General features: G+C 49.5%; 1 long non-coding RNA gene across 1 annotated transcript; it reads left to right on the forward strand.

Moving 5' to 3' along the window:
* Positions 1-1,262: 1,262 nt before the first annotated feature.
* On the forward strand, positions 1,263-12,022 carry LOC122495181. The gene is made up of 2 exons (XR_006300361.1): positions 1,263-2,229; positions 11,565-12,022. It is a non-coding gene; the product is annotated as an uncharacterized LOC122495181 (long non-coding RNA).
* The last annotated feature ends 2,398 nt before the right edge of the window (positions 12,023-14,420 follow it).

Consider the following 14,420-nt stretch of genomic DNA (forward strand, 5'->3'; position numbering starts at 1 on the left):
CCTAAAATCCCATCACTGATGCACACTAGTGGCTGTGACATGGATATGAATAGTAACAATATTTATAACGCAGAAAATTTGGAAGCCAAACTAAATATTCAATATGAAATTGGTTGCCTAAATCATAGTCGATCCATAACACGAATTTTCGGTGCAACCACTAGAAATCCCATTGAAAAAATGTTTTATCACATGGAAAAGGTTCACGACGTACTCAGTGAGAAGGACAAATGACACAGCAGGAAGCCCAGGATGATCTCAGGTTTGTTAAGAAAAAGAAACGGGGAAAGACCTGGAGAGACAAATAAAAAATACAGTGGTAAGCTTTAGGTAGAAGACCATTTCTTTTTTGTGCTTTTTTGCATCCTTCAAATTCACTATGTTGATATTGATATACTGGTATAAATCAGAAAGAAAGAGGGAAGGAAGGAAAGAGGGAAGGAAGGAAGGAAGGAAGGAAGGAAGGAGGGAAGGAAGGAAGGAAGGAGGGAAGGAAGGAAGGAAGGAAGGAGGGAAGGAAGGAAGGAAGAAGGGAAGGAAGGAAGGAGGGAAGGAAGGAAGGAAGGAAGGAAGGAAGGAAGGAAAGAGGGAAGGAAGGAAGGAAAGAGGGAAGGAAGGAAGGAAAGAGGGAAGGAAGGAAGGAAGGAAGGAAGGAGGGAAGGAAGGAAGGAAGGAAAGAGGGAAGGAAGGAAGGAAAGAGGGAAGGAAGGAAGGAAAGAGGGAAGGAAGGAAGGAAGGAAGGAGGGAAGGAAGGAAGGAAGGAAGGAAGGAAGGAAGGGAGGGAGGAAGGGAGGGAGAAAGAACATAGTATCCAGAGGTGCTATGCAGTTGAGTTTTGGTTATCTGCATGGCACATTTCCCTGGAATTTAAGGACTTAAAACAACATCCAAGTTATTACTGCGTGTGGTTTTATATGTCAGCAATTCAGGCAGAGCTCAGGCGGGAGAGGTTTCTGTTCCATGTGGCATCGAATGGGGCCCCTCCATGACACTCAGCTGGCAGCTGGATGGTCTGGAGGGACCGAGGAGCGTCGCTGTGGAGTGTGAGTGAATACTCACAGGCCTGGCCCCTTCCAGGGTGGTTGCGAGGCTGGTGCAGCCCGACCTGCCCCTCTGCATGCAAAGTCCAGCTTCTCCCCATGTCCCGTCTCCAGCTGGCTGGTCAGACGTGTCACAAAGCAGCCCAGGACTCCAAGAAAGAGGAAGCAGAAACCACCAGTCCACACTTGCAACCCAACCTCCCCCCCCCCCCCCCCCGAGTTAGCCTGGCGTCAGTCTCACTGCGCCCTGTGGGTCGGAGTAGTTCCAGACCGACCCAGATGCGGGGCGAGGGGGCGAGGGACCTATCGCTGATGGGAAAGGCGTCCCCAGATTTCCAGCCATCCCCAGTGCCCCGCGGTTGCATATCCAAACGGCAGAGAAGAAACCAAAGCATGTTACGCTTGGAGAAAGAATTTAGGCTTGGGATTCCCGCCCCGCCTCTTTTGACCACACAGGTAATCGCTAAATAAGCTCATCCTCGCCTGTAAAATGAAAGTGTTCCCTGCGCCTCCCACGCGACCGGGAAGGCGTATTTGTGTCACCGGGCCTCACACACCACCTAAGGGGGCAGACCGTTTACAGATGTAAATGCCAAGTAGGTATCAAGTTTGGGAGATCGCTTTGATGATCGGGAAGAGTGTTTGCAAACTGCGCCTCTAGTGGGCTCCGGGCACGTTTCCTGCGGCTGTTGCATCACGGGAAAGCTCCTAATTCCTGCCTGGGCCCAGCACCTTCCTGCCTGGCGGGCCGCTGACCGAGCTCGGCAATGGTTTGTTCTCCGATGCGGAGGCAGGGCCTCCTGCTTGGCCAAGGCCCCGCCTCCCACGAAACGCCTGCAGGTCCTGAAGCCTGGCCCACTTCACCCCCGTTACTCGATGGCCCCGTGGGCGTTTTCACCAGAGACACCTGAAACGTAACATGCCAACGTCATTAATGAGTCACAGGAAAGGAGAAAAGCCGGCTTTCTACTGCATCATAGTTGTTTTCAGCGTTGGCCCCGCTATCTAGCGGCGGATCCGTTCCTCCCGCGATCCGGGACTTGTTTGACGAGTCTGGTGATGTGGCTCCAGGGCTAATGGAACAGAAGGCACGAGTGGAAAATGCCGGCCGCTGTTCGGCCGATTGGCGATCTAGGAACCACGGAGAGGCAAACCAGCCTCCAAGAAATCCATCCGCCCAGATCCTCCCGTGAGTGGCGGGGGGCTTCCTGGACCCGCCTTGGCCGGCACGGGCCTCCGTGGCACGCGAGATGCCGCCCCTGCCTAGGATTCTCCCCGCAAACCTGAAGTGCAGGGCCTCGCGTATTTGGAAAAGCTTCAGGATATTTTCCCTCCCAGATGTTAAACATTAAATGGCAGAGCTGATAGAGACCGACGCAGGGTGACTTTGATTTTTTGCAAGCGCCCGGATGCTCTGCTGGAAGGGGTCCTTGGGGAAGCGGGTCCTTCGCGGGATATTCACGAGCCTCCCCACCCCCCGCCCCCCCTCCACCATCCGCCCAAGAGAAACCCATGACCCTCTCAACAACCAGCAAGCACAACTGCTTTTAATTCCAATGGATTGTTTTCCTTTATCATTAATTTTGGCAGTAGAAAAATACGCCTTTGATATCAAAGAAGGCAGGCCTACTAGAATGATTATTAGATTAGCAATAGTGGTGGTAATAAATTGGACCAAACAAGAGTTGATGTAATGGATCCTCTTGACCCCGAGCACAGGGCTGTCAGGCCTACTTAGCTCTGTCTTCTTTCTGCCCTGGGTTAGAAGTCCTTGTGTGTCTGTCTCTCTCCCCGCTGGAGTTGTCAGCACCTGCAGGGCACAGGCCTCCTCTTGCTCACTTTTTTTTTTTTTTTTTTACCTCCCAGCCCTCCGTCGCGGCGCAGAGCATATAGGGGCGCTTAATCAATGCATCACATAGGATAGTCAGGAAAGCCTCAATTAGCTGGAAACCTTGTTGGGCTGAATTTTACAAACGATTCTCTACGCGAATGAGGACAAGGCGAGTGAGAGGGGAAGAGCCCGAGGACTAGACGCTTTCTCTTCTGTTTCGGCCTGTGTCTCTGAGGCTGTGAAAGGGCTGGCCTGGGGTCTGCTCTCATTCAACTCACTCTCCACGCTTTAGACTTCCCCGCCCCAGGCCTGGAGAGTAAGTCAGAAAGAAGGCCCGATCGAAACGCGTCTCCAGGCTCCGGGATGGAGATTCATCCTGAATCATGACGGGCAGAGACAGGGAAATAGTTGCAGACGTTGAACAAATGTTATCCTGGGGCCCAAGCATTCGTTCGTGCGTCCCTGCCTTCCTTCCTTCCTGCCTTCCTGCCTTCCTTCCTTCCTCCCTTCCTGCCTTCCTTCCTCCCTTCCTGCCTTCCTTCCTCCCTTCCTGCCTTCCTTCTTCCCTTCCTCCCTCCCTCCCTTCCTTCCTTCCTTCTTCCCTGCCTTCTTTCCTTCCTTCCTTCCTTCTTCCCTGCCTTCCTTCCTTCCTTGGACAGTGGTCATCCAACCCTTACAGTGTAGACCTCTCTAGGCAGTGAGCACGGAGCCCCCATATCCTAGTGAAGAAGTCAGGCAGACAATAAACAAGGAAATTCTAAACATGTACTCTGCCAAGTGACTCTAAGTGCTCCGAAGAAAAATAAAACAGCTTCGGGGCACAGGGTAGGGAGAGGCATTCCCCGGGATGGGACTGAAAGTGGACGAGAAGGGGAAGAGAGCCCCAGGCAGGGAGGGAAAGGCGCGTGGACAGTGGGCGAGTGCATGCAAGTTTGAAGGAGACCCGGACCCTAGCCAGGCTGCCCTAAGGACTTAGGAGTTTGCTCTGAATGAGATGGGTTTTGTGCAGAGGCATAATGTGATCTGATTTGCATCTAAAAGCACCACTCTGGCTTCTGTTCGGGGGACTGGAGGGACCAAGGGGAACAGAGTGAGAAGGGCAAGGCAGGTGGGAGGCTACCGCAAGATCCAGGCTGAATGAGGTGGCAAACTGGAGGCTTGGACGGGGTGGGAAGTGGTCAGCTTCCAAACAGACTCCCGCGTAGGGCCAGCAGGATTTGTTGATGTGTGCGTGTGGGTGCGGGGGTGGGTGCATGCTGGGAGGGTGCAGGGGGAGAGACAGAGTCCAGGATGATGGCCAGGTTGGGGCGCAAGCACCTGGAGACCCAGTGCGGGACGTGGAGGTGCGAGGAGGGACAGGGGAGCTCACCTGTGATTCGAGGCAGCTTCCCTGATAAAATAATGAGACTATTCTTGACCTTGAGGGGTTGCTTGTTGAATAAACAGACGTGGGTAGAGACAGATTTAAAACGTAGCAGTTTATCCCTTCATCATTTTTGTTGAGAGTCTGTGCCACATTCTTTCAGGATTTCTTGCCCGATTGTTTTTGAATCCTAGTTTTAGAATCTCGGCGGGGAGTGGGGGGACAACCAGAATTACAAGGGGAGCGTTTTCGTGACACAGATGCCAGGGTGCGGCCCTCAGTTGTGCAGGGGAGTCCCCCGCCTAGGGCAGGGAGCTTGCGTTGGTCACAAAAGTCTCCAGGTACATCTCAGGCATGCTCTGATCCAGAACAGGAGGTGTGGAAGGAAGCATGCAGACGTGTGAAGGTAAGAGATGGAGAGGAGAGGCAGTGTCCTGTCTTAGAAGGATCTCTGACCTCGGGGGTTGAGACCTGAGCCGAAAGAAATATTATTACGTTTATTATCATTAGCGTAACTTACTAAGTGAGATTTACCGTAATTCTCCAGAGAAGAAAATTTGGAGGAAGATGAAGAAATTGAGCACTTTTACTGTTTCTATATTAAAAGTGAAATTAAGGGGCTCTTGGGTGGCTCGGTTGGTTAAGTGTCTGACTTCAGCTCAGGTCACGCTGTCCCAGTTTGTTGAGTTCAAGTCCCGCATCGGGCTCCGTGCTGACCGATCACCCCCCCCCCCGCCCCCTGCCCCTCCCTGCCTTGCACTCTCTCTCCCTCTCTCAAAAAATAAATACTAAAGTGACTCTACAAGGGAAGGAATTTCACTGTTTTGTGTGTTATTATTACACAGTAGACCGCGTATTGGAATCAGTAGAAAATCGTGATGTCTGGATATTCAGTAATGGTCAGCTCTTTCAAAAGTATGAGATGGCACAGCTTTAAGAATTACATATACACGTATATATACACATATATGCATTTATATATATTACATATACATATGTGTGTACACACATAAATATTACATACACATATATAACATATATACATATACGTAATATACATACACACACATCAGCGAATCCAAAAAATAGCAGAAGTAATTCGAACTCCAGTCAGCCATATGGCCTGCGGTCGGGTTTTTTCTTTGTTACGTTGTTCTGTTTTGTTTTGGTTTTTTGTTTTTTAAATTTATGAAGTAAAAATTTACCAACCACTACCGCTGTCAAAAGGCAATGGCGCACTCTCTTATCTTTGCTGTGAAGTTCTGAATTACCTAACTCCACCACTAGGGGGTAGCATCTTCCACTACTTTCTTCAACTCTCCTTTCTACCTGGATTATGGGCACATCGGACGCAGGGTTTTAAGAGCGTGGCGGAAAGGGGGGCAGACGTATCTTCTATGCCAGGACATTTAGTGGGCCTTTTTATCATCTCCATTGGAAAGACCAGGAAAGTGATGCTCAGAGAGGTTACGTGATTTACAGGAGGCCACACAGCTGGAACTATGCAAAGCCAATGCTGAAATTCAGTTCTAACTGCAGGAACCAATTTGCTAACCACAGCACTAAATACCTCTCTGTGTCCAATGAAATTATTTCAATCTACTGTCAAAAGAGTCCTGAGGGATCAGTGGGTCCCACAACTTAACGCGATTCTTGAAAAGTTTCTGTAAACTACAAAGTGCTATACAGATAGAAGAAGTTTTATTGGTAATAAAATTGTATCCAAATTGCCCTACAACGTGACAGACTCCTTGAGAACGAAGAGCTCTGTTTTTCCTCGTCTTTTTTTTTTTTTTAAGGGCCCCACTGCTGGAGCCCAGCACCCACCGGGCGCCCCCGCACATGCTCGCTGAACTGTTCATCTGAATTTGTCTGCTCTGTGAAATCAGAGAAGCCACAATTAATTTGGTTGCACTGTATTATTAATGTTGCGGAGATTGATATCAGTGTTGAATGCCAGAGAAGCATTCCAGCTGCCTGTCCTCTTGAATAGGCAGAGAGAGAGAGAGATGAAAGTTTCAAGTTTCCCCAGTGAGGCCCCGCGCGGCTCTGATTCATGACTTCTGTTCAGACTCCGTACCGGAGCGGGCGGCAGACGCCAGGCGCGGTTTCCCACCAACAGCATCTATGGCAACAGCCGACGCTACGGGGCGTCTACCGGATGCCAGACGCCGTGCTAAGCATTTCTCACGCACGGGCTTCCTGAGTCTCGCCCACCACCCTGGGCGACAGGAACTACCAAGTCCGATCCTCATTTGACAGCTGCGGTTCAGAGAGGTCAAGTAACTTGCCCGTGGTCCAACAGTTGTCAGGCGCAGGGCTGCGTTTCAAAGCCTAAATCGTTGTTCGGGACGCTTTCTGACCTCTGAACGTCAAGGGCGAGTCAGCGCGCGGTACCTGACCAGTTCTCCAAGTTCTGGCAACACAACAGGAAGCCCGCGATCTAAAGCAATATGCGACCCCTTAAAAAAAAAAAAAAAAAAAAAAGTCAAGGGAGGGAGAACTGATACCACAACCAGTCAATCAAACGGTCTCTCTCTCTCTCTCTCTGTCTCACACACACACACACACACACACACGCACGTGCACACGCGCCCACACAATCTCTTCCTCCATCAGACACAGGTATTTCTTCTATGTCTTCTGTATGGGGACAATTTGATACATCGAGTCTGGCGCTTTCTGCAGGGACGCCAGGACAGTTAAATCACTGTCGGGCAGGCAATCACTGTGACTTGCACAAATAACAAATTAAAAAACATGGGACGTCCTTTGGGTTGCCGGGGTGCAAAAGTATCCCGGGGAGCGTTTACCGTTGAGTTAGGCCTCAGCCCCCTTGGGAAACAAAGCCCAGGTAATTATTTTAAATGAGCATTAATTATGTCATTATTAGAAATGGGGAGAAAATGCAATTTCCTTCTGTCACTTCTTGATATCTTAACTAGAAGAATATTTGCCGTGCTATTATAACAAGCCACCGTGCGCATAATGGTGCCCCGGCAATAACAGGAAGGCATGTACATTTTCATATGAATATATCATGCCTAACTAATGAGATTGCTCATTTCATAACTTCAGTTCCATTTTTATTATTTCATAAAACTGGAAGTCCTTATCCATTTTATGAAAAACACCAAACCTTTGTGAAATTCATTAAATAAGCATAAAAAATTCATTAAACAAGTGAATTGCATTCAGGGCTGCTTTGATGCAAATGCCCTTTAAGCAATGTAAAACTCCATATTGATTTAACCTTTCATGTTCTGATATTTCCGTGTGGATATAAAAAAAAAAATTCTTTATTCAGGGAATGAAATTAAGTGCTGATCCCTTGATCTCCAGCCGGGCAAGATAGATTGGTCAATTTAAGTAGAGCTGCTGATCAGCAAACAACTGAATTTAAAAGTATTAAGGCATGTCGATATTTTAAGTATTGTCACCTGCACATCAAGTAAAGGGGGAAAAAATTATTATTCCAGCTCAATTAACTTTGTGTTTGCTGTGAAGCTGACCTTGAAAGGGCTAGCCCATTGGGCCATGGCTTCATGCCCTTGGAAGTTGACAAGGGCAACTGTGGCAAGATGTAAAACACCAACTAGAGCCTGAATATTTTGAATGGTGTGGTCAGAGCAACCACAAAATAATTAGCCTGGAGACACAGTCCCCTTGGGTTGTGTCCCCTCATTAGTGGGGGACAGCCAGTAGAGCAAACACTAGTTCAGAGGAAGAGAAAGGGGTTTGCCCTTCACCCAAGAAATCTTCTGGGAGCCCTCATTAGGCTAAGAGCATAAGAAAGGTTTCAAAGAACTTTAGGGCCGCGTGGGCTCCCGAAATTCATCTCGCCACTCATTCATTCATTCATTCATTCAAACAATATGTATTAGATGTCTACGTTTTGCGGACTATTATGCTTGGTGCTGGGAGAATAAAGTATGAATGACAGCGGTGGCCCCAGCCCTCCTAGACCATGAGAGGGGTTTTACCATGAAGAAGCTGGTCTCTAAAAAAAAAAAAAAATCAGGGTCCATCGTGTTAGATGCCTGAAGTAAATCTCAGCCCTGTTATTTACCAGTTGTGCTGCGTGGCCTTAAACAAGTGATTCAATCTCTCTGGGCATCAGCTGCCTTGTGTTACTACTTCCTGAGGCTGCTGCCCCAACTAAATGAGATATTGCATATACAAACCCTCAGCAGAGCAGATGAGCAGGTGGCAAGCAGAACATGCCTGATAAGTGGTGATCGTGACCATCATCCTCATCATTACTGCTGTTTCTATCTGAACTTCTCATGTTACAGATAAAGAAACTGAGACCTGGAGAAGAGAGGTCACGAAAAGACCGCGTGGCAAACTGGGACTCAGAAGAGACTTTCCCAAACCAACCGTGGCCCCCGCAGCCTCCTGAACTGTAAGCTCCGTCTTCCAAAGGACGCCTGACTCAAACTGACTTTTGTGACTGTAAAATCCAGGGCTGGGTCTGCTTCAGGTGAGGCATGATCCAGGAGCCCAGTGAGGTCACCAGGATCCGGCTTCTCTCTTCACTTTTCTGCTCCATGTGCTTGGTGATGACTCTAACGTCAGCAAACATTTCCTCTCCCAGTCCCAAAAGGACTTTCAGCAGCTTGGACCGCTTCCTGTGTCTTTGTTCATGCCCCTGAGGGGAAGAAAGAGAATCTTGTGTTAGCACTCCCAGACAAAACGTGAAAACCAATATGATCAGACCCGCTGACGTCCCGGAGATGTAACCACAAACGTCCTCGCACAAACTCAAAAACCACACACCGCTCCAGGTAACTGGTATTCATGGAACTGGTATTCTCACCTAACTGGTACTCATAAGAACAATGGCACGAGAAAGAGTGAAATCTACATTCTTCTCAACACACACTGGAGTGTGAGCTTCGGAAGGGCAAGGGTCACTTTTGTCCCAGCCTCTCCCCAGGGCATGGCCCCGTGCGTTGGGAGCCACGATGTCGCGGTAATGAGCATCAGGTGACTCGGCAAAAGTCGGAATCCCAGCTCTGCCACTTACACACGTGAACTCTCATGTGAAAGGGGAACAAATTCAGGATCTGTCTGCAGAGTGCTGGGAGCATCCAACGAAGGAGTATCTGTAAATCAAGTAAGAGAAATCTGGCAAATAAGAACTCAAGTAATGTTACGTGTTATTACTATCAGTAGGGACAGACCCCAATCTGTCCCGCAGTGATGTTGCACGTTGAACGTGCTCATACAGGGATGTCACTGCCTCCAGTCTACCCGGCCCTGTCCTGACCAGAACCTCTGTCACCGATGTGCCCTTCTCCTCGAGACCCAGAGCAAAGCCACCTTCCCTGTGACCCCTTTCCTAAGACCCCGAGCTAGAAGCAATCCCCTTTCCTTTACAAACCCCCAGATCTTTCTCTGTCCTCTCCTTAGGAGCCCTCGATAGGCTGTATTGCTGTTTGCCTCTTACTTTGCTAGAGGCACTCAGGAAATGTTTGAGACAATGAGTTCTTTTCTGCCTACAGATCAACCCGATCCAACGTGGTATTTCAGTAAAACATGGTGGGGGGGGGGCGGGCAACAGGGAAGGGATTCCATCTCTGGTGTTGGAATTAGGGAGCAGATGTATCTAAATGTAGGGCTCCCTTGGTTACAAAGGCTAAAACCCCAACTCAAACTAGTTAGCAGGGGGTATGGAAAGAAAATAATAGCATGCTAGTCACAATGGGAAAGTGGTATTTTTTTTAAGTTTATTTATTTTGAGACAGACAGACAGTGCAAGTTGGGGGGGAACAGAAAAAGAGGGAAAGAGAGAGAATCCCAGGCAGGTTCCATGCTTCTAGCACGGAGCCCGACGCGGGGCTCAAACCCACAAAGTTGCGAGATCATCACCTGAGCCAAAACCGCGAGTTGGACGCTTCACCGACTGAGCCACCCGGACGTCCCGGAAGGTGGTATTCTGGATAAAAAGATGCTCACAGATTCAGAGACTGTTAAGATTTCGTAATACCAAGGGACTCAGGAATGTGTAGAGACGCTAGGCCGAGCAGAAGATTACAGGGGTGCATTCACTAGGGCCCCCAGATTCCCCAGCCCTGGACAGGAATCCACCTGCACAGACAGAGTACTGACCAGGTATAGGGAGCTCCATTTGGCATTTCCACACGGAATGAACTGGGGTCAAGGTGAATACCCTCCTGGCCCTCATCTACCCTGACTCTCCTGTAGCCTCTTGCCCCCTCCCTGCTAACACACAGCATCGCATTCCTGAATTGAGAGACGGAGTGAAACATGAAGGATGATTTTCCAGGACCAAGTGCTGGAAACTCAGCTCTCCTCAAGCTCTCTGAGACAAGTACCGTTATCGCCCTCCCTCGATCGATGGAAAAACTGAGACATAAGGAGCAACGGACTGACTTGCTCTAAGTCAAGAGTCAGTGGTGACCCTGTTTACATGATTCCAAACCCTCCACTTCCAAGCCCCGGTGCCCTGTTGATTGCGCACCTTGGAAGGAAGGGTAAGACGGATGGACAAGTGAGGGTTCTGGTTGCCGGTGGGACTTGTCAGTCCCCCTTGGGGTGGAATATGGCTGAGCCACACTTTCTGCATTTCGTATCTGTGGTTCTATCTGGTGTGAAGGCTGGCCGACTGAAGTCAGCGGGCTGGCGTTCTGCAAGAGCTGGGCGGCCTGAGCCACACGGCTCGAGTGGGGTGAAAGAAATACGGGGAGGCGTTGAGCCGAGAGCACCACGAAAGTCCGAACGGTAGCCGAAGCCCCAGCTTCTCTATCCTTAAGAGAAACCAAAAGGATGAAACAGACATGGCAAGCATCCAGTGTTTAAAAAAAAAAAAAAATGATAGGTGCAAATAGTCACTAGGGCTATTTTTCATCTTTAAATCTGCTTAGTAATAAGTGGTCCTGCTCGCTGCCAGGAAGAATAAAGCAGCGGTAAAGACAGAACGGCATGGATACATATGCACGGCTTCTGCAGGCGGCAAAGCATGGTCGCGGGCAAGGCACCGGCCACCAGAACAGGTGGTCTGCTCTGAATCTTAACAACTATCGCATGCAAAGCCCTTGGGGGCATTGCCAGTCCCTCTCTGCCCTTAGTGAGCTGTGTGACTTTGCACAAGTCGCTCCCCCTCACTGAGCCTTCCCTCCTTCCTCTGTGATTGGGGGCAAGGGAAGTTAACGGGCCGTGGTTTTACAATTAGGTTCTGCTGAGCCCTTAGGCGCCCTTCAGAAGCCCTCGCAGGAGGAGGGTCGGGGGCTCGGTGGGTGGGATTCCGAGCCCCCCGAGCCCCACCTTAACCAGACCATCCTGCTTTTCTCTCTTTTTTAATCAGGGTTCTGCATAATATTTTGAGGGAAGACACAGTTCTGAGGCTCAAAGGAAAACGAAAACCACTTTGCCAACTGATCTCGGAGGCCTTCCAGCGCTCACATCCCAGCAGCCCGGGGAGATGATGGTCTGTGTTTCCTAGTCCTTCGGCCTCTTGCAAATGATTCCGGCACCAAAGAGAAACCACACCCAGACGCCTGTCTGCATGCTGCCTGCTGGGGGGACCAGATGGCTGTCCCCTCCACCCCCCACCCCCCCTGATGGGAAAAGCTCTCCCTCCGAGTGTGAGACCCATCACAAAGAAAGGGCTTTCTTCTTTGCCAGGACCTCACCCTCCACTGCCTCAGAGAGAGCATCTTCCCTTTGGCCTTTCCTGTTCACGTTCCCCTTAGAAAATCCAGCGGCCTTGCGGTAAGACGGGGCATGGTTTTTCCTCTTGGCTAAATAGTTTCATGTGCCGTCTCTTGGTGTCCGTGAGATTGAAACGCAGCTCGTCGAGGCCTGGGCAAGACTATCTTTTCATTTGCGTTAATCACAACTGCGGACAAACAGTATCTTTCCCATCTTGCTGATACATTACGCCTTTCGTGACGGACATTTGATCGCAAGAGCTCTTGACGGTATTTAACTTGAAGGCATTTAACTTAAAACCATTATTAGATTTTTGTTTAGCTGTCCCTTGACACTCTCCCCGTCCAAAAATAAGGCCTTCAGGTACCTCCGAGGTATTTAAGTACACGTCGTCTTCCGAGACCACCCTCACACCAAAGGCAAATACTTTAAAAGTTGCTTTGTAATATTAAAAGAGAAGAGAGAGCGAGAACGCGCGTGAGAGAGAACCGGGCGGGTTTTCCATGATTACTAATTTAGCAGACTCTCTGTTATGTTTTATTGATAGTTCTAAACATAAATTTGCCTTTGGTATACTTTGCTGCTGATGCCTAAAATAAGACATGTAAGAACACATAATCCTATGCCTACGGCTTTGCAGAATATTGTACAAAGGCTCTTTGTGGTAACCCAACCAAGAGATATTTAAATGGCGAAGTGCAGGGCTTAGGTGGTTCAGATTTGGGCAGAAAGAGACGTCGCTCGCTGCTCGCTGGTGTCACTCTGAAAACCCCAGCGTTCATGCAGTTTTAAATACAACATTTCTTCTGGTTTATTCTTGAATTAGGAACCCTGATCTCGCCCACATTTTATTATTTGCAATGGAAGAATCGTGTGTGGGAGGCCCCAGGTTCACAGGAGAAAAATAATACATATCGCGCCGCTTAAGAGGGTGGTTATTTACGACTCCAGCCTGCCGAGGATACTGACACTGTATGTGTTATGAGATGCCTTTACATGCTCAGAGAAACACAAAACTCTGTGCACGGAGCCCATAAAAAGCAATCCCTTTAAAGGATTTGCTGTCGGGGTTTTTTCTCCCCCCCCCCTTCTTCTTCCTTTTTTAAATCACGAGGTGCCGAGGGATAATCAGATGTATACGTTTTAGCTTCCAAATACGAATGGGTTTGAACACGGGGTGAGAGATGGAGGAGGTCATGATGCCAGGATAGGCACTATTTTCTTTATAAATAAATGATCTCGATGCAATATTTTATCGACGAGGAGTGCTACCATGAGCCACTCGGTAGCATCTGCAACGAGAGATGCCGACACTCGGGCATCATCTTCATTCTGGGGGATAACGCTGTCTTCACAAACGACACGTTCAGGATCAAAGCGGTTGGTTTTTCTCCAGCTTGCAAACTGCCGGGGACCGAGGAAGTCAGGAAGACCTCATTTCGTGGTCCCTCAAGGCCCTTTCCGAAGGGCCATGTGTTGTCCCGGCGCCGTTCTGCAGGCAGCCACACAGGGCAGGAGCCGAGGGATGCAAAGCCGTCTCTTAGTATTATTTTAAAGGAGACAAAGTATCTAATAGTGTGCTCTCGGCAAACACACTCTCAGAGACAGATCAGCTTAACACCCTGGTATCCTGGAGCACAAAGCATTTTAATAAAGAAAAGATTTTGGCTGCTGTACGGGTCTGAATCACGCGGCCTCTTTCATAGATAAAGGTCCTCAAAGACAGGCAGCTGGTAACCTATCTGATGTTAACTTGAGCCTCGGGCCCCTCCGCCAACCTTTTTCCCCCCAAAACTCCACCTTGGGCCCTAGGAGGCCAAGTGGAGAGCAAAGAGGAAGCCTCCTCTCTGCTCCCCTCCGGGCCACAGGAGCCCGGGAGCTTCCCCAGGCCCCCTCTCCCCCCCAGTCTCCAGCGCAGCCTGGTCCAGCCTTGCCGGCCACCTGTGGGTAGCAGGCTCCTGTTTTTGGCACCAGGCTTTTCTGCACAAGGGCTTGCGAGCTTCTCAGCACCTTTTCTCCAGAGCATCTCTGAGTGACTCGCAGGCTGAGACGGGGGGGCGCTGGGTGCTTTGCCCTGGACTCCATTCAGTGTTTTCTGTGCTCCTACTGAGTGCAAGGTGTGGATGCGAGGCCGGCGAAATCAGACCACGAGGTCCAAAGGGTGAAGACAAAATAGAGTCTAGGTCCATTCATTCATTCATATACTTGGGGTTTTTTTTTAATGTTTTTATTTATTTTTGAGAGAGAGGGGGGAGGAGAGAGTGAGAGCGGGGGAGGGACAGAGAGAGAGGAGGGGGACAGAGGATCCAAAGCCGGGCTCTGTGCGGATAGCATAGAGGCTGACGCGGGGCTTAACCTCACGAGCAGTGCGATCATGACCTGAGCCCAAGTCGGACGCTTAACCTACTGGGCCACCCAGGCGCCCCTATTCTTGTTTTGGAAAATGCCTCTACGTGTCACGCCCTTTTCTACACGATGGATATCATAACAGCGAGCGAACGCGATGCCT

This window comes from Prionailurus bengalensis, chromosome E2, assembly GCF_016509475.1.
Source record: "Prionailurus bengalensis isolate Pbe53 chromosome E2, Fcat_Pben_1.1_paternal_pri, whole genome shotgun sequence".
NCBI classification, from domain to species: domain Eukaryota; kingdom Metazoa; phylum Chordata; class Mammalia; order Carnivora; family Felidae; genus Prionailurus; species Prionailurus bengalensis.